We start from the raw sequence: 20000 nt of genomic DNA on the forward strand, positions 1-20000 counted from the left end.
TGAAAATTCTGTACCAGTAGTGAGACATCCAGTTAAAGGATGCCAGACTTTTGATAGTGTTCGTACGGGAAACTGGTTTTTTTTTTCATTTCTTATCATTACTATGATTTAGATGCGAAGATGAAATGAAGATTCTGGATATTTTGTATTTTCTGTGTGTGTGTGTGTGTGTGTGTGTGTGTGTGCGTGAAATCCTATCAACTATGTTGAAGTTATGACAGGACGATCTCATTCCCCACTATTTGATTGGCACATGTCGGGAAGGATGAATACTTCAGAGCAAAGGTCAGATGGTCGGGTCTACTTCCGACCCAATACAGATAGACGAAGCTATATTTGCTCGCAAGGGGAAGTACAACCGTGGAGGACTAGTCTAGGGAATCGTTCCCCACAATCAACAGATAGTAAAGCATAAATTAAAAATAATAGAAATAACAGTAACAGGATTACCGGCCCTTGGGTTTTTATTTTAACTGTTCTTAGTCTTTTGTTGATCGTCGAGACAGAAATACATTTCTAACACTTCGAAAATGTACACACCATTGTTAAGTCTGGAACGTGCAACGGAATCAATTGAACTATCATAGTTGGATAAAAAAAATCAACATATATATATATATATATATATATATATATATATATATATATATATATATATATATATATATATATATATATATATATATATATATATATATATATATATATATATATATTCCGAATGTTCGAATGATGAGAGGTACCACTGAACAACTACTCCGGCCACATCTTGATAAATACTATTATAGAATTATGAATTATGAGGAAAGAATGTCTAGAATTATGTTAAGAATTTTTTTCAATGTTATTTAAGAGGTTTATCGTTAAATTCCTCGCTGATTTTTGTCTTTGTTTTTCCTTGATTTTTACCTTTGCAAAACAAAAAAAAAATAGATTAATGCAAATTATTTTGAATTTTTAAATAAAAGGACATGATTTTACTGGTCTACTTTTATCCTATTAGATCACGAGCCATAAACTGCAGATCACTATCATAGATTGGCAAATCACATATTAAAAGAGCACCAAATGGGTGATTACTGGATACGAAATGCAGTGGGTTTAGAACTTGGTATCTTCAGTAAATCTTAGACTCATGAATTATGAAGGAGAAAAGTATTGAATTCTTTTTTTTTTCCTTTTCAATACAGTTGAAGATAAGGGAAATTGGATGTTACGCAGGTTGATCATATATTTAGTGCTTTAAGTTTCGAAGACATGCATTTTTCATCAATTTAAAGAATCTGGTTTTACATGCTTTTTTACGATTAAAATGAAAGTAATGTGAGTAGAATTGTAACTTTATGAATTCTAGGAGAAAAACATTGTAGATTTACGTAAAAATGTTGAAAGTAGTTTTATGACATTATGTACAGTACAAATAGTCAAAACTCTATATTTATTATAAAAGTTCAAAAGGCAATTTTAGGATTACAATAATTTAAAGACAAAAATTATTTTATCAATAATAATAATAATAATAATAATAATAATAATAATAATAATAATAATAATAATAATAATAATAATTCACGAAGTCAATCATTTTTAAAATAAAGATGTATTTCTTTAACTAATTTTAAGAAGATATGATTTTTAATGATATATACTATTATATTACGGCTGGAGAATTACATAGCCTCTTGATCTCCAAACTCAACTGTTTATTTTTACATAAATCTGTTACACTTGAGAAAATTATATAACTCCCAGACGACAATGTATAAAAACACTGAATATCCTAAGGTCTCTTACGTTATTCTCAAAACAAAACTGGATGATTAATTGTTAAGAACTATTCAAAAACAACCTCTTACTTTGGTTCTAGTCAGGGATTAGGCGCAAGGACTATTAAGAAATATTGGTGATCGAAATGATACACGCTGTACAAAAATATGTACTGTATATTCTATAAAAAAAAAATTACAACAGCAATTCACAAGAATTAACACCAAAGTAAATCACTCGAAATATTAAATCTTGAACAAAAACTTAGATTAAGACGAAAGAAAGACTGAAAAAATTATACAATATCTTGTTTCGCTGGAAATTAATTTATAAAAGTATTTAATTTTGATAATTAATGACAGTAGTTAACTCTAACACTCTAATGATTAAACCCTTAATGAAATTTACATAAAAGTAACTGGTATCCTTACATGTTTTGGATCATACGAGGTAACCGAACAGTTAAGCCAAAATATATATACTTTACTGTTTTGATCTAAATCTCACAGGGCCAGTTACAAAATTTTATGTTATACCAGTACTTACGTTAACACAATGCACTTGAAATCCCATTCAATGGATTTATCACCGTTTGAACACTACAAACGATATATGTTGTATAAAAACTTATTCACTTTTGCGAGGGCACACACTCGATGCACTTGAGAGGAGAGAGGATGTTAGCTCTTTCAAAGGGATAGACTGGATCTCTTCTGCTGCTTACAATTTCCTAGGGGCACATATATATTGACTTAAAACTTTTAGATGATTCTAAGAGATTCCTGTAGTTTAGGGGCAGGCTCTAGTGGCGCCAAAGTTGCCAGCTTAGTAAAATGAACAAGGGAACAAACCTTGCTTGCGAGGTAACCCTGTCTCAGCTAACTCTGCCCACCTCCCACCTCAAAACAATAAAAAAAGATAAAACTAACTCTGGGGTTTTCAAGAACATTCCAACCACGTGGAAATATAAGCATCATGTAATACCTCGTGTTCAAATCTCATGTGTCGTACAGCATACCTAATCAAGATGGCATAAAACTTTGTAACAAAATACGAGAAATAAAAAGTTAATTCTTAGAAAATAACGTAAATTTACATACACTGACGAATGGAAAATACAATGAAATGAATGACATAGGTCTTATGTAATTTACATAAAATTACTTAAACCTACAAGAGAGGAATTCACATCTTAAATTCACAAGTAAAATGCTTGAATAAAATATTTACTCTACACTAGACCAGCTTCGTAAGAACACTTATTGGAATGTCTTATCTTTACAGGTCGCTGATGACATGGAGTATTCAACGGTCACCTATACCAGGCAGGTCAAGTTACCCTGTGGCCACAAGACTTGCCGGAAACACAATGATTGCCATATTTCCAAGGGATCCATTGCAATCTGGGACCATACCAACTGCCAGGTTTGCACGGATCTCCTTCAAACCGGCTTCTATGTCACTGACGTCTCCTTGGGCGTTCAAGATCGATGTCGGAGGACACTCTGACACTGGGTAAGAGGCTTCCAGACGAGCTCTCAACAAGGTGCCCCTTATCTTCTTTTTCTGGAACGGAAGAACCTCCTCTTTCCCAAGGCTGAGGTTTCCTCTGTATTTGGTCACCAGTTACCGACGGTCCAACTCCCTCCGGTACCAGCAGATCATGCGGATATGAAGTCTGGGACGCTCTGCAAGTCATCAGCCTCGACGCCAACAACATGTCTACTACTTCTTCTGTGTCGTCAAAGAGGGAGAGGAACCTGCTGACCATGGAAGCCTCAGAAGAGTCATTGGATGTACATTAGGTGAGTGCAGCTCCCATTGCCTCTTTACTTTCTACCCAAGCCCTAGCTTCCAACTCCACTCTGGTTCCGACGTTAGACAAATTTTCGCTTCCCAGTAACTTGGAACTAATGGTGTCCATGAAAGCTTTCGTGGAGAATCTAACTGCCAAATATAATCTAATAGCGAGGATAGAAGCTTTACAACAGACTCCCTAGCTTCAAGCCTACCAGAATGCACAGTTAAGATCCCTTGGTGCTATGCTGAGCATATGACCTTAACAGAAGGGTTCTTTCATATTGGGGATGGTTTGGGTTCCAAGCATTTTGAAATTGGAAGTTCTTTCCATCAATCGATAGCTATCCTTACTGCTACGTAAGGCTTAACTCGGAAGCGTCCATTAGGGATGAAACGATCCCTAAGGAAGCAATCATTCTGGATCATGGCAAGGCTCAATCCCTTTTGGTTGGAATTTTGGCTGAATTCACCAATACCCAACTTTCTGCCCAAGCTCCTCAAAATCAGTATCCTTCAGCACTTCTCGGATCTGAGGTCCGACAAAGATGCCCTCTTTGAGCTTAGCAGCACTAACACCTGGGAACACAGTAGACAAGTGTTGGAAGGCAGCACCATTTTTGTCCAACGCCTTCACAAAATTCTTCATCAAACCAAGCTTGATGTGAAGAGGAGGAAGAAGCACCTTATTCATGTCCACCAGAGGATTCCCCTTGACGCTGTGTTCGCCAGGAACAGAAGTGCTTCTAGACCCCCAGTCTTTCTGCTTGTAAGGCTGGGATACAGCTCGACTATCCCAGAGACAGAGAAAGCAACAGTACTTTGTGAAGCCTGCTTGCATACCTATAAGAAGACCAATGACCTTGAGGTCCCCACACAGACTCCATTGGTACTCGATGTACTTAATAGCTCCCTATTGTCATAGGACTCCTTTAGATGGACAGATTGTGCAATGGGAATGCTGGATTATATATTCCCGTTGTGCAGAAGCACAGCCTTGAGACTTCACTTGGAATAGTCTATGAAAAGATGCCAGTCTGAAGGATTATGTGGCAAACCAAGGGACGTGAACAAGCCAGGTATGTTTGTGCAGTAGCACAACTTGTTTTCCATGATGAAAAAGGAAGCAAGGTCTTTGTTCCAATTCCTGAGACTGGTGATCCTCACATCTTCCTGGACTAGGTTCCACTGTTTAAGCCGAGAAGCCAAGAGCTCTGACTGCTGTTTTGACAGATACAAATTACGAGCAAGATTATTCAGGTCTTCTTGCCTGATCCAGTGTGGCTCGTTGCCACTTGTTCCTGAATATGTAGACTCAATATCTTCCAAAGATATTGACTCGGCAGAATCCTCCCTTGAAGGCATTTCTTCATCTGATGAGGAAAAATCCTTATTTACTGGAGGTGTCGGTACAGGAAGATCATCTGAATGGGGAACGGGTCTCATAGCAGATGGAAGGTTGGGATATTTGATCTTTTTCCTAGAAGATGCATTGAAACCAGTTATATTAGTTAAAACAAAAATAACAATCATCTGCGTGGCTTCGTGGCTCTCTACAAACCATCGGGACTGCAAAGTTGAAAGCCGCTTTCTTGCCATTAAACCATGCAGTTAGTCCATTGTAGCAGGGTTTACAACAGATGTGTGGAGCCCAGACTTGTCCTGATCACCAATTTTACAGTCAAAATAGTGAAAGTAGGCGGTTCTGAGGAGGGAAGTGATGGTTCGACGCTGTTCAACTGTTGTGAAGTCCCCACACACGTAGCAGAAAGAATTGGCCTTGTTGAGGCATCCTTGATGTTTTGACGTGCTTGAAGCCATTGGAGAATCTGAAAATATAACAAAGTAAAACTAAATCATATGCAAGGCAATAAAATGTGCATTGGAAAATATAATACTAATATTTAGCTACCCAAAAGATGTGTAACATGATAGTTGAGGGACACCAACCTCCTGCGCCACCTGCGAGACAACCAGAGCCATACTGAGTGTGGTTTGAGACCTGGTGCCCTAACTGCCAAAATCCATCTTGATATATAATCATATATATAATGTAATGCAATCACTTACATTTAGTGCATAATAACTAAAAAATAAGCCATAAGTCTCACAATATTAGAATTAACTCTGAATGCACATACGCCTTTATGTACCGCATATGCACAAAATGCACACTATGCATATCTAAAAAAAACTAGAGGTGATGAGTAAAAATGGATTTCAAATTTGAATTCAGCACCCCCAAATTAGGTACAAACTGGTATTTTTGTGCTTGCCTCAATTTCTTTGTAAACCAGTGTTATTGGAAACTATTCCAAATCTGATCTCTTCCATGTTTTTGTGATGACTCGCCTAATCATGTTTCATAGGGATCTCCATGCTTTCATCTTAGCCAGAAGAACATGTAGAGAACATGTCCCAGCCACTGCTACGATCAGACATGAACCTAGAAAACTGATCAAATTCAATAACTGGGGGAAGGACCTCTTCCCTGAGAAATTGGTTAAAGAAGTCATGGACAAAGTGGGTCAGGAGAAATAGAGCCTTTTTGACAAGTGGGGTATTTACCCCCAATGAAGGACCTCAACCCAAGGGCAAGAGGCCCAGAAGTCACTTAAAGGGAAGGAAATCCTTTCGTGTCGCGACAGCCTCAGTTTCCGCCATCCCTCAGACTGTGTACACGGTTCCCCAGGAGTACCTTTTTTAGTCTCCATCTGTCAACCCGGTGTATAAGAGAGCTATTACCATGTTCCACCCTGCCAAAGATCATAAGAAGTGCTCCGGTAACAGGGGAAGGTCTGGAAGAGGTGGTTGAACTAGAGGCCGAGGAATTAGAGACAACTAAAGTTACAGGTACTTTGCAACATAAATGAGGAGCTTCTGGTAGGGGGATGACTTCCTCTGTTCAGGGATCAATGGAAGTTTGATCCCTGGGCTCACAGCATAGTCTCAAAAGGGCTAGGCTGGAAATGGAGACAGAAACCACCCCAGTTCAAGAGGTTCTTTCATCCCACAACCCCCTTTTTGGAGGATTATGTTCAGGACCTTCTCTGGAATTGAGCCATCCATTGCACAAAATCCATGAACCTTCAAGGGTGGCTATTCTGCATGCCCAAGAAAGATTTGAACACTCTTCGAACTATTCCAGACTTATCCCCAATAAACAAACTCACTCTGAACGACAAGTTCAAGATGCTGACTATATTGCAAATACGGACCCTACTACCCCAGGGGACCTACACCGTCTCCATAGATCTTACAGACACCTATTGGCATCTTCCGATAGGTCGGCGCTTCTAACCATGCCTTAGTTTCAGACTGGCAAGAAAGGCCTATACATTCAAAGCTATGGCCTTTTGGGCTCAATATAGCTCCAAGGATTTTCATGAAACTAGTCAAGGCCATTGTCCAACAACTTTAGAACAGAGCCCTTCAGGTGATGGTATACATGGACGACTGGTTAGTCTGGGCTGCAAGAAAGGTGGAATGTCTTCAAGCAGCCCAAGAGGGCTTCCTAATCAACCTCGAGAAGTCCAGGCTATCTCAAGCTCGGAAATTCCAGTGGCTAGGACTTCACTGGAATCTACAGTCACACACTCTCTCTCTACCACAAAGCAAGAGAAAGGAAATCGCAAACTCTGTCAGGTGCCTACTTCATTCAAAAGTACTCACCAGACGGCAACAAGAAAGGGTCTTGGAGTCATTACAGTTCGCTGCCATGACAGACCCCGTCCAAAAAGTAAGACTCAAAGATGCCAACAGAGTCTGGAGAAGAAAGGTATCCAATGCTCAGAGAGATCTTTGCCACAAAACCCTGGTCTTACTACAGAAGCAGCTTAAGCCATGGTCCACTGCCAAGAGTCTATCGAACTACGTCCCTCTACAGTACCTTCCTCCTCCTGTGTCTATTCACACGGACGCCTCGGAACAATGTTGTTGTGGTGGGGGGGGGGGCACTCCTCTTCCAAAAAAGTGCAGGGTCAGTTGTCGATCGCATTTCGGAAGTTTCACATCAATGTTCTGGAAGTTATGGTAGTGTTTCTGACTCAGAAGAGACTATGTCCAAAGACGAATTGGTCATCGACAAAAACACAACAGTACACTGTGTCAACAGACAGGGCTCCAGATCTCCTCAGATGAATCATGTAATCATAGCCATTCACTCTTCAGCAAAAAGGAGGAAATGGCATCTTTCAGCAATTCACAATGTGATGGCGGGCACCCTGTCGAGATCCAAGCCTGAGGAAACAGAAGGATCTCTGGATGCAGAATCATTCTGTTTCATTCTAGAGCAAGTCCTGGAACTGCAAATTGATCTCTTTGCGATGAGCTTCAACAAGAAGCTTCCCTGGTATGTAGTACCAAACTTAGATCTGTAAGCGACAGAAATGGATGCGATGTCTCTGGTTTGGAACCAATGGTCTTACATCTATCTACTTCCTCCATTCAACCTCCTACTGAAAGTACTGAACAAACTAGATTTTCAGGGGAGCAGCAGCTCTAGTGGCTCCCAAGTGGCCCAAGAGCAATTGGTATCATTTTGTTCTGGAACTCAAACCCCTTCAGATCTCTCTACCATATTCAGGGTTGTCCCAGGATGTAAAACGGAAGACTGTCTTCGCTTCCTCTTGGATAATGAAAACCCTTCAGCTAATGATTTTCCAGCTCTCGCGGCTCAAAAAAAAATTGAGAGATACGAGGGAAAGAATTGACTTCATAGAAGAGTACAAGTCCAATACCAAGAAACAACAATATTTGTTTTCCTGGAAAAAATGTGTTGTGTTCGTGAAAAGTCATCAGCCTTCTTCTATTTCTATGGACTTCTGTATTTCTTTCTTTATTTCACTACATGATCAAGGTATAGCCTCTACAACTATTGCCTCATATAAGTTGGCATTAACTAGACCGATCGTGTATGCTTTTGATATCAAACTCAATAGCGAGCTGTCCAATAAGATCCCAAAGGCTTGTGCTAAACTGAAACCTAATGCTCTTCCAAATGTTCTTTCATGGTCGTTGGATTAAGTCCTTCACTTTGCCTCTTCAATAGATAATGCCTCAACCTCTCTGAGGGATCTTTCTCAAAAGTCTATTGTTTTGCTTGCTATGGCTTCTGGTGTTAGAGTCAGTGAGATTGTGGCCCTTTCAAGGGAGGATGGCCACATTGAATTCTTGGATTCGAGGTAGGTAAAATTTTATCCAGATCCTGCATTTTTGGCGAAAAACAAACTTCACACAAAACGCTGGGGGCCCTGAAAGAGTGTTCCACTACAAGAAGACCCTTCTCTGTGCCCCTGGAGTGTGCCTTAAAGCCTACCTATCCAAGAGCTGGGCCTTTAAAAGGCAGTCAACTTTTTAAAGGAGAGAGGACAGGATCTAATCTTTCTCTGAAACAGCTAAGGTCCAAACTCACCTACTTCATCAGAAGGGCAGACCCGGAAAGTATCCCAGCGGGTCATGACCCTAGAAAAGTTGCCCTTTCCTTAATTTTTTTCCAATCTATGTCCTTTGCAGGCTTACAAAGGATGGAAATTTTCAAGCGTGTTCTTCAAACATTACCTACGACAGTTCAATGAGATTAAACACTTCCTGGTGGCTGCTGGTAGTGTGATTAAACCAGCTTCTTAGTGTTGTATATACTGTATACCCATCTTCACCATCGTAGCTAAAATATATGGCTTATTTGCAATATGAAAAAGACGTTTAAATCTGGAAAATTTATCATTAATCGAATGTCAAGTTACAAACCTACCAATTAGCTACGATGGTGAAGATGGGTTGATTTTAATTCTTAGTACAAAAGACCTGAATTCGACAGGTATATGTACAGAAGAATTGTCATTGACTTTTATCTTTCTTCGTGGCTAAGTGTTAGCGTCACTGTCATACAAGCATCCTGGATCAGGGTTCAAAACCTGGCTGGTCAGCTATGCTGTAATGCTCTGACCTTGAGGTCGGTAAGAGAATCCAGACTTTAATGCATTGAAATATAAGGCTTATTTTAAATATGATAAACATGTTTAAATGTGCAAAATTTATCATTAATCAAATGCCAAGTCCCAAACCTACCAATTAACTATGATGGTGAAGATGGGTTGATTTCAATACAAAGTTCAAAAAACCTGAATTCAACAAGTATATTTACAGAAGAATTGTCATTGACTTTTATCTTTCTTCGTGGCTAAATGGTAGAGTCACTTTCATTCAAGTATCTTGGACCAGGGTTCGAAACCTGGGTGGTCAGATGCCATAGTTTCTGAGTGATTTCGCCTGGGGCTCTGATCCCTAGGTCGGTAAGAGAATCCAGACTTTAATGTATTGAAATATATGGCTTATTTGAAATATGAAAAACACGTTTAAATATTCAAAATTCATCATTAATCGAATGCCAAGTTACAAACCTACCAATTAGCTACGATGGTGGAGATGGGTTGATTTCAATTTTGCGTACAAAAAACCTTAATTCGACAGGTAGATGTACAGGAGAATTGTCATTGACTTTTATCTTTCTCCATGGCTAAGTAGTAGTGTCACTGTCATACAAGTATCCTAGACTAGGGTTCGAAACCTGGCTGGTCAGATGCAATAGTTTTTGAGTGATTTCGCTTGGGGCTCTGATCCCGAGGTCCGTCAGAGAATCCAGACTTTAATGTATTAAAATATATGTCTTATTTGAAATATGAAAAACATGTTTGAATGCTCAAAATTTATCTTTAATCGAATGTCAAGATACTAACCTACCAAATAGCTACAATGGTGAAGATGGGTTGATTTCAAATCTAAGTACAAAAAGCCTGAATTCGATAGGTATATGTACAGAAAAATTGCCATTGACTTTTATCTTTCTTCGTAGCTAAGTGGTAGTTGCACTGTCATACAAGTACCCTGAACCAGGATTCGATACCCGGCTGGTCAGATGCTATAGTCTGAGTGATTTCACCGAGGCTCTGATCCCGAGGTCGGTAAGAGAATTCAAACTTCAATGTATTAAAATATATATCTTATTTGAAATAGGAAAAACACGTTTAAATGTGCAAAATCTATCATTAATCGTATGCCAAGTTACAAACCTACCAATTAACTACGATGGTGAAGATGGGTTGATTTCAATTCAAAGTACAAAAAAACCTGAATTCAACAAGTATATTTACAGAAGAATTGTCATTGACTTTTATCTTTCTTCGTAGCTAAGTGGTAGTTGCACTGTCATACAAGTATCCTGAACCAGGATTCGAAATCCGGCTGTTCAGATGCTATAGTCTGAGTGATTTCGCCGAGGCTCTGATCCCTAGGTCGGTAAGAGAATCCAGACTTTAATGTATTAAAATATATGGCTTATTTGAAATATGAAAAACACATTTAAATGTGCAAAATTTATCATTAATCGAATGCCAAGTTACAAACCTACCAATTAGCTACGATGGTGAAGATGGGTTGATTTCAATTGAAAGTACAGAAAACCTGAATTTGACAGGTATATGTAAAGAAGAATTGTCATTGACTTTTATCTTTCTTCGTGGCTAAGTGGTAGTGTCATTTTCATACAAGTATCCTGAACCAGGGTTCAAAACCCGGCGGGTAATTCGACAGGTATATGTACAGAAGAATTGTCATTGACTTTTATCTTTCTTCGTGGCTAAGTATTAGTGTCACTGTCATACAAGTATCCTGGACCAGGGTTTGAAACATGGCCGGTCAGATTCTATAGTCTTTTGAGTGATTTTGCTTGGGGCTCTGATCCCGAGGTCGGTATGAGAATCCAGACTTTAATGTATTAAAATGTATTGCCTATTTGAAATATGAAAAACACATTTAAATGTGCAAAATTTATCATATATATATATATATATATATATATATATATATATATATATATATATATATATATACATATATATATATATGTGTGTGTGTGTGTGTGTGTGTTTGTGTGTGTGTGTATATATATATATATATATATATATATATATATATATATATATATATATATATATATATATATATATATATATATATATATATATATATTGTATATTTTGTTGTATTATTACTACGTGTGTGTACTTTCAGTAACATTAAAAGACTACTATTCCATTTTGTGTTTTCTTTCTTTGGACCTGCTATCCATATAAAATAAAAGTAATGTATCAAAATTTTTAACCCTCCTATTATAGGCGTTGGTCTTTTCATCTACTGGAGACAAAGTTTTTCTTCATAGTGATTGGGACTGTTCTATTGATTTACTTTGTTCCTACTTTTGTACAAAACTTCTCTTACTCTGATCGTTCTGTACCATAGTTACCAATGTTGAAGGAAGTATGCTTATATCTATGGAGTTGCAGGTTTAAAACTCCTCTGGCCACAACTGAGAATGATAATTCTCTGGTGCACTTTCATCGTTACGACATGGCTCGAGCCCCCAAAATTGGATCTTGACATGGGAAAAATCTATTTTTGAGTGAGATAGCCTTTTCATTCTGATGGCCCACCCGTTACTTTTCCATCCCCTTCCATTTCTCAGTGAGGGACCTCTATCATACCGCATCTGCTCTGGGGATGTTTCCAGAGGAAACGTATTAGTTGTAGCACATTGAGTTCGGGAGTTGTAACGGCTCTCCTGCCCACGTATCTTACCCTCACCTTTCTTTCGAGACAATGTTAGCCCTATTCGGGGAAGGATGACCATGGCTTGTTATTAACTTGTCCCTGATTTATACATGATATCTCTTGGGATATTTGCTCCGGAGTTTGGAATTCCGTTGATACCTCTAAGGTAAATTACTCTGGTATATCACTCGCAGAAATATCCCTAATAGAAGCTGCTAATGAGGAACTTCCAACAGGACGACATGGCTATCTCACTCAAAATTAGATTTTTCCTATATCAAAATCATTGAAGAAACCCTTTAACAATATACACAATAAAGTTTGCTAAATTAGCAAGAATTATCATGCTAATTCATTAGTATTGTGAGCTTTAATTCCGAAAAAGAACCCTATTTTCAGGAAGTCTTGCTCAGTTATGTCTGCTAGCAGAGGTTCTCCTCCCCTCAACTCTACAGTCAATTGTATTTGTTAGTTTTCGATCATGATGTAACACCAAAACAGTAAAGAAAAAAAAAACAGGAAAGGGGCGAAAAAAGGAATGCAGCAAAAGCAAGGAAAACAACAGAAATAAATCAAGGAGGCAACTAAAACAAGTTGGAAAGTGGCATTAGAAAGCCAGGTAGGCAACAAGAAGAACGAGTAAGTGCTATAAATAACAAGTAAAATAAACATCATGGAAGACAGGCCTCCATAAAAAAACGATGAAGGCAGTAAAAGAAACAAGACAGTGAAGTAACAGGATGAAAGTCATCTGATATAACGACAATAATATCAACCAAACAACAACAATGAAGACAAAATGAGACAGGAATAACGAAAGGCGACACTTGGTATGAACAGGTGGCATAAGAGATAGAGAGGCCAAGACACCAAGTTGATCTACGAAAATTGACTCCCTTATTCCTGTCACCTGCTATTTCACACGAGTAATCTTGTCCCTAATAACTTTAAAAGAGAGAGAGAGAGAGAGAGAGAGAGAGAGAGAGAGAGAGAGAGAGAGAGAGAGAGAGAGAGAGAGACAGGCTGACCTAATTACTTTAGGTGTGGGATGAGTAATGTTAATTGTATCTTTGTAATAGGAATCAATAGAAAGATTACTTCTAACCCTTTGTCGTATGTTTTATCGCAGATGTTTGCGCGCGCGCGTATGGGTGTAAAAGAAGAGAGAGAGAGAGAGAGAGAGAGAGAGAGAGAGAGAGAGAGAGAGAGAGAGAGAGATTCCCAAAAGGCAGGTTTTAATGTGTATAAATTACTTTTTAGTCCTTTGTCCTGTTTTAATCGCAGATTTTTATGTGAGAGTAAGAGAAAAAAAATATAATGTTAGATTTTAATTCGTGGTTTCGTGCGTTAGTAGACCTATTCCTAAATTTTATTTAGTCTCACATCTTGCTATTTCCTTTTATGATAATATAATACTCAGGGGAATTTATTAGAATTGAAACCAAAAATAAAGAAGATAGCAAACCTAATGAATAGAAACAAAGTTATTGCATACAAGAACTTTTCAACCTGACATAAATTATTATGGAAAACATATATCGATATATGAATTTGAAATTATATTTGGTAATATTAGAGCACAAGGGGTATTTCACCTAAAAATTAACTGACCACATCTAGAAACAAAAGCTCTGAAAAGATCTTATAAATAAGTAATTTGACCAAGGACCACGTTTCCCAGATGGCCTGACAAAACGCAACTTTATCATCCTGCGAGACCTTACCAAGATTATATGCCAGCTGCTCACGTATCGTCAAAATGACTTCACGGTGTGTGAGATAATTTCTCAGAACACTCGGACTGTGGTATTTTAAAAAAGCAAATAGCACACACACACACACCCACATTTTTTCCACTGGTGTCGGTTAATGGTGTTTCCGTGCCAATCCACACCCGTAAACTATATCGTCAATCCATCGTCTTCTCTTCCCCTGCTTCTTTTATAATCTTAGGGACTCATTCTGTTATTCTTAATGTCCAGCTATCGTCTGCCATTCTCATTGTATGTCTTGCCATGTCCATTTCGTCTTATTTTTTTTACATGTTAGCAAATCCTTTACTTTAGTTTGCTCCTGTATCCATGTTGCTCTTTTCTGTCTGTTAGTGATATTCCCATCATTATTCTTTCCATAGCTCTTTGAGTTGTAACTAACTTATGTTCTAAGGCTTTAGTAAGGCTCCAAGTTTCTGATGCATAAGTTAATACTGGTAGGATCATCTCAATAAATACTTTTCTTTTTAGAGAAAGCGGCATTTTACATTTCATAATCTCATTTTCTTTACCAAATGCTTTCCATCCCATGCTTATCCTTCTTTTAATTTCGGTCTTATGTCCTGGGGAAACACTGTCTGTCTTAAGTACGTATATTCATTAATAATCTGTGGAGGTTCGTCCATAACTCTTATTTGTGGTCTCTGCATTTTCATTGAACAAAATCTTAGTTTTAATCATATTCATTTTCAGTCTTACATTTCTGATTTCTCTATTCAAATCTGTACTATTTTGTAATTCCTCCCATGTTTTACTGAACACAAATATGTCATCCGCAAATATTAAGTTGTTACGGTATCCTGCATTAGCATTAATTCGTACATTTCCTAATGCTGTTTAAATTCTAACTCCTTTCTCAATCGGAATTTTCTCACTATCTTTATGTAGTTTTAGGATTGCTGTACTTCATGTATAGATATCTTCAAATGTTCTAACATAAGATTCTTCTATTCCTTTTTTTTGAAGGGGTTTCATTATTGTTGATGTTTTGACAGAATCAAAAGCTTTCTTAGTCTATAGATGCCATACATAGTGGTATGTCATCCTCCCATACTATTGATATGTCATAGTGGGGATCTGCAGTCATTAAAGTCCTTCTGGGAGCAGTAGATAGTGTTTTATAATTGTCTTAGGGTCACTATTATTCACTCATCTACTTAGTCTGTGTGTTTGGCCAGGCGGCACAGGTTGCGGGAACTTGTTCCCTGTGTCTACTTGTCCATCCCTTAGAACACTCTAACTTTGTTCTAATGTTGACAGGTAGACCTCCCTTTAGTGTTGCCTTACTCATTCCTAGGATTTCCTCCTTAGTTTTTGGTATGCTAGCGGCCAGTTGTGAGGACTCTTTCTGTGTGGCTTCTTACTGCAGACCCCCTTAGAACACCATATTAGTTCTAATGCTACAGCTAGGCCTTCCTGTCTTGCTGCCTCACCAATTTCTGAGTCTCCCTTCCTCCCCCATCCTACCCTTGTGCTTGCTGGTGCGTCTACTTGCTGTAGAACTTTGTTCCCCTCCCAGTCCAGTTCCCTGGTGACAGAAGTGTCCTTTTTTGCTATATAGATGGACAGGATAGCTTGTTGGCTATCTATTCTAGCCCTAGGTAGGCGAAATTTTTATTCCTTCCCTGGATTAATTCTCTTTGCCGCCTTAGAGACCACTCTTATGTGGTCTAGTTGCCCCTTCCCCTTCCTAGTTAGACCATAACCCTTTACTGTCCTAGGAACTACAGTTCCTTTGTCTAGTCTACTTATCTTAGCATTTGAGTTTCTCTCATCTGCTATGTAGGCTAGGCTTGCCTGCACAGTATTTCCTATAGCCTAACCCTATCCAGGCAGAAAGCTGGTACCCCTGGGGATTCTACTCTGCCGCCTTAGTAGTTGCCTAGTCTATGACTGCAGCTTCTCATCCTGGGCTATGTACCTCTTGCTGTGGAGTCCTGACTCCTTTGCCTGCTTGGTTTATCCCGGCAGAAGTGTTGCCTTCTGTCCCTGCTTCTAGTCTTGTTGGCTTGAGTTCTTCTAGCATTGGAACTCCCCTTCCCTCTGCCACCTTAGCTGCAGCCTTTGGCTGGTTATCTACATCTCCTTTTCCTCTTCCATATCTGAAGAACATTATCCTTTGAAGTTGTTTGATTAGATCCCGCCTGGCTGTTAGGATATCCATTTAATTTTCAATTCTTGGCATCCTGACCGTCTTACATGGCTCTCATTATCTTTAAGGGCTAAATCCCCTTTTCATGATTTAATGATAATGACCAGGTCTAGGTAGGTTTACTTCTCTACTGCCTTTCATTCCTGTGCCTTTCTCCCTGATTGTTAACTATTTCCTTATAGGATCGTCCTCTTTATTCTTGTTGACTGGACAATATCTCTGCCACGATCTGTTGACATTCTTGGGGTGTTGAAAGGTTAGTTCATGATGCCATGGTTGCTAGGAATAGCTGTCACCTTAGACTCGGCTGCTGCCACCTTGGGGGCAGTCGCTGCCAGCTTAGGCAGGGTGGTATGTGAATTTGCCACCTTAGGTTGTCTCATAGACCGACTTTGGAGGTAATGGTGTTCCACTGATGTGCCACATTTCCTCCATTTTCTACCACACTGTCTTTTCCAATTATTTCATGAATCTCTAAAAGATTTCCGAACTGTTTGGCTTGAGTCTCCACTGTAGTGTAGCAGTAGCCATATTGTGTGCAGTAGAAAATTTTTATTCTAGAAATATTTTTATAATACATTTCTTATTGAATATCTCTTATATGCTATTTTTAAAATTGGAAATTTTTTGATGACTTGCACTCATTGAAGTTATCTATCGTTACAGGTTACTCATGACATGGAGTGTTCAACGGTAACCTGTACCAGGCGGGTCAAGTTGCCCTGTGGCCAAAAGACTTGCCGGAAGCATGTTGACTATTATGTTTCCAAACGGTCATTTACGATTACGGAACTTTCCATCAGCAACACCTGCAAAGACCCAATAGGTACTGGCTGCCACGCTACCAACGTCTCCCAGGATGAGAAAGTACGGATTGGGTGAGAGGCTTTCACAAGAGCTCTCAACAAGGTGCCCCTTACCTTCCTTCCCTGGAACTCAACGACCTCCTCTTTCCCAAGGCCGAGGTAACCACTGTTTTTAGTCATCAATTACTGACAGTTCAACTCCCGCTGGTACCATTGGATCATGCTGATGATGAAGTTCAGGAAGCTCTGCAAGTGATGAGCCTAGGCGCCAACAACATGTCGATGACCTTTTCTGTAACGTCAGAGAGGGAGAGGATCCTACTGTCCACGCAAGCCTCTGATGAGTCACTGGATGTCCATCAGGTGAGTACAGTACCAAGCCTTCCTCAGCTCATTCCCCCATCCCTGTATCCAATTCCCCTGCTTCTACTTCGACTCCTGTTCCAATAATAAATATACCTTTGTTCCCAGTAACATAGAAGAATTTTATAGTACTAGTGACAGAATTGCATGATTAATTATCAAATTGAATAAGAAGTATCTACTGAAGATCCTTCAAACGTATGCACCAACAAATTCCCATACAAAGGAAGAAATAGAAACTTTCTATGAAGATCCAGGGATATCCATGAAAAAATATGAGACTCATGTACATTTGTTTTGGGTGATTTCAATGCTAAATTAAAGCAAAAGAAGAGAGGAAAATCAGCTGTAGGTAAATTTGGAGTCGACACAAGTAATGACAGAGGTGACATGCTAGTAAAATTTGCTGAAAGAAACCATCATAAAATCCTGAACACCTTTTGTAAAAGTAACATAGAAAATAGACATGGAAAAGCCCAAATGGAGAAACAGAAAATGAAATAGAGTTTATTATTAGTGATAAAGTTAATTAAGTTAAAGACGTAACAGTGTTAAACAAGTTAAAGTGAAGCAATCATAGCATGGTGAGAAGCAAAATTTGTTTAGATTTAAGGAAAGAGAGAGAAAAATCAATTTTAAGAAAGAAAATAAATACTTCTGTAATAAGAGAAAACTCTGATGAGTTTAGTTTAGCATTACAATATAGGTACTCCCAGCTACATAATGAAATGGAAGCAAGTAAAGAAGAAATGAACAGTAATTTAACAAAATTTGTATTGGAATCAGCACAAGAGATAGATGGAAGAGTTCCTAAATAAGATCAATGAAAACTATCAGAAAAGATGAAACCTTAATAAAGAAAAGATTGGAAATGAGGGTAATATCCAAGAGAGGTGGAATAGAATTAGCAGAGCGATCCAGAACAATAAATAAACTAAAAATCCAAGATGCTCGTAAACATAATCAGACCAAAATGGAGGAAACACTAAAAAAAAAGAAAGAAAAAAAAACATCAAACTGATGAAAAGAAGACTTAAAACAGAGTGCCAACAGATCTTTGCTTTAAAGGTTGATAATGGAGATATTATCTACAATAGAGATGGAGTGACGAAAATTGCAGAGTATTTCTATACAATGCTATGCAATAGTGATATAAGAAATAATTTCACCATTAAGAATAACCAAACTTCTGAACCGGTACCAAACATAAAAGTAGAAGTAAAGAAAGCATTAAAAAGGCATGAAAAGAGGCATAACAGCAGAAGATGGCCAAACAATTGATTTATTAATAGATGGAGGAGATTTGTAGTAAAATTGGCTGAACTCTACACCAAATGTCTGCAAGAATGCTCTATACCTACATCTTGGAAAAATTATATCATACTAATTCACAAAAGGGGAGACACAAAAGATCTGAAAAAATTACCGCCCAATAAGTTTACTCTCTGTGATATATAAAATATTTACAAGGATCATATTAGGCCGAATAAAAAGACAGCTAGATTTTAATCAACCAAGAGAGCAGGCAGGCATTAGAAGTGGGTAGTCAACAACTGACCATATCCATGTAATTAACCAGATAATGGAAAAATCAACAGAATATGACAAACCACTATATATGGCATTTATAGAATATGAGAAAGTTTTTGATTTTATCAAAACATCAGCAGTAAAGAAAGCTCTTCAAAAACAAGGAATAGAAGAATCTTAAGTTAAAACACTTGAAGATATCTATACAGAAAGTACAACAATCCTAAAACTACATAAAGATAGTGAGAAAATTCCGATTGAGAAAGGAGTTAGACAGGGAGACCCGACCTTTTCTAAATTATTCATAGCATGTCTAGAAGAAGTCTTTAGGAAATTGAATTGGGAAAAAATTAATAAGGAATACCTTGACAACTAAAGTTTTGCGGGTGACATAGTTGTGTTTAGTAAATCATGGCAGGAATTATAAAAGATAATAGAAGATTTAAATAGAGAAAGCATAAATGTAGGACTGAAAATGAATATGAGTAAAACAAAGATAATGATCAATGAAAATGCCGAGAGACAACAAATTAGAGTTATGGACCAGCCTCTGGAGATTGTTAATGAACATACGTTCTTAGGACGGACAGTAATGTTTTCCCAGGACACAAGACCTAAATTAAAAGAAAGATAAGCATAGAATGGAGAGAATATGGTAACCAAAATGAGATTATAAAAATTGAAATGCCACTTTCTCTAAAAAGAAAACTATTTAATGAAATGTAGTGTGTATATATATATATATATATATATATATATATATATATATATATATATATATATATATATATATATATATATATATACATATTTATATGACTCAAAGACTTTTCGTCTAAAGCACTTTCGTCTAAAGTACTTTCTTCTAAAGTACTTTCATCTAAAAGCACTTTGATCTAAAGGCACTTTAGTCTAAAGACACTTTAGTCTAAAGGAACTTTTGTGTTAATAGCCTTTCTTTTACCTAAAGATAAATTTGGCATAAAGGATTTGCGGATAAGGACTTGTCCGGTTAAATATACTTTTGGTTAATAAACCTAACCTAACCTAACCTAACCTAGAAGAACGGCTATAACACAAAAGCTCCTTTAGACTAAAGTGCTTTTAGACCAAAGTGCCTTTACACCAAAGTGTTTTTAGGCTAGAGTGTCTTAAGACCAAAGTGCTTTTAGACCAAAGTACTTTTAGACGAAAGTGCTTCTAGAC

Source organism: Palaemon carinicauda, chromosome 3 (assembly GCF_036898095.1).
Source record: "Palaemon carinicauda isolate YSFRI2023 chromosome 3, ASM3689809v2, whole genome shotgun sequence".
NCBI classification, from domain to species: Eukaryota; Metazoa; Arthropoda; class Malacostraca; order Decapoda; family Palaemonidae; genus Palaemon; species Palaemon carinicauda.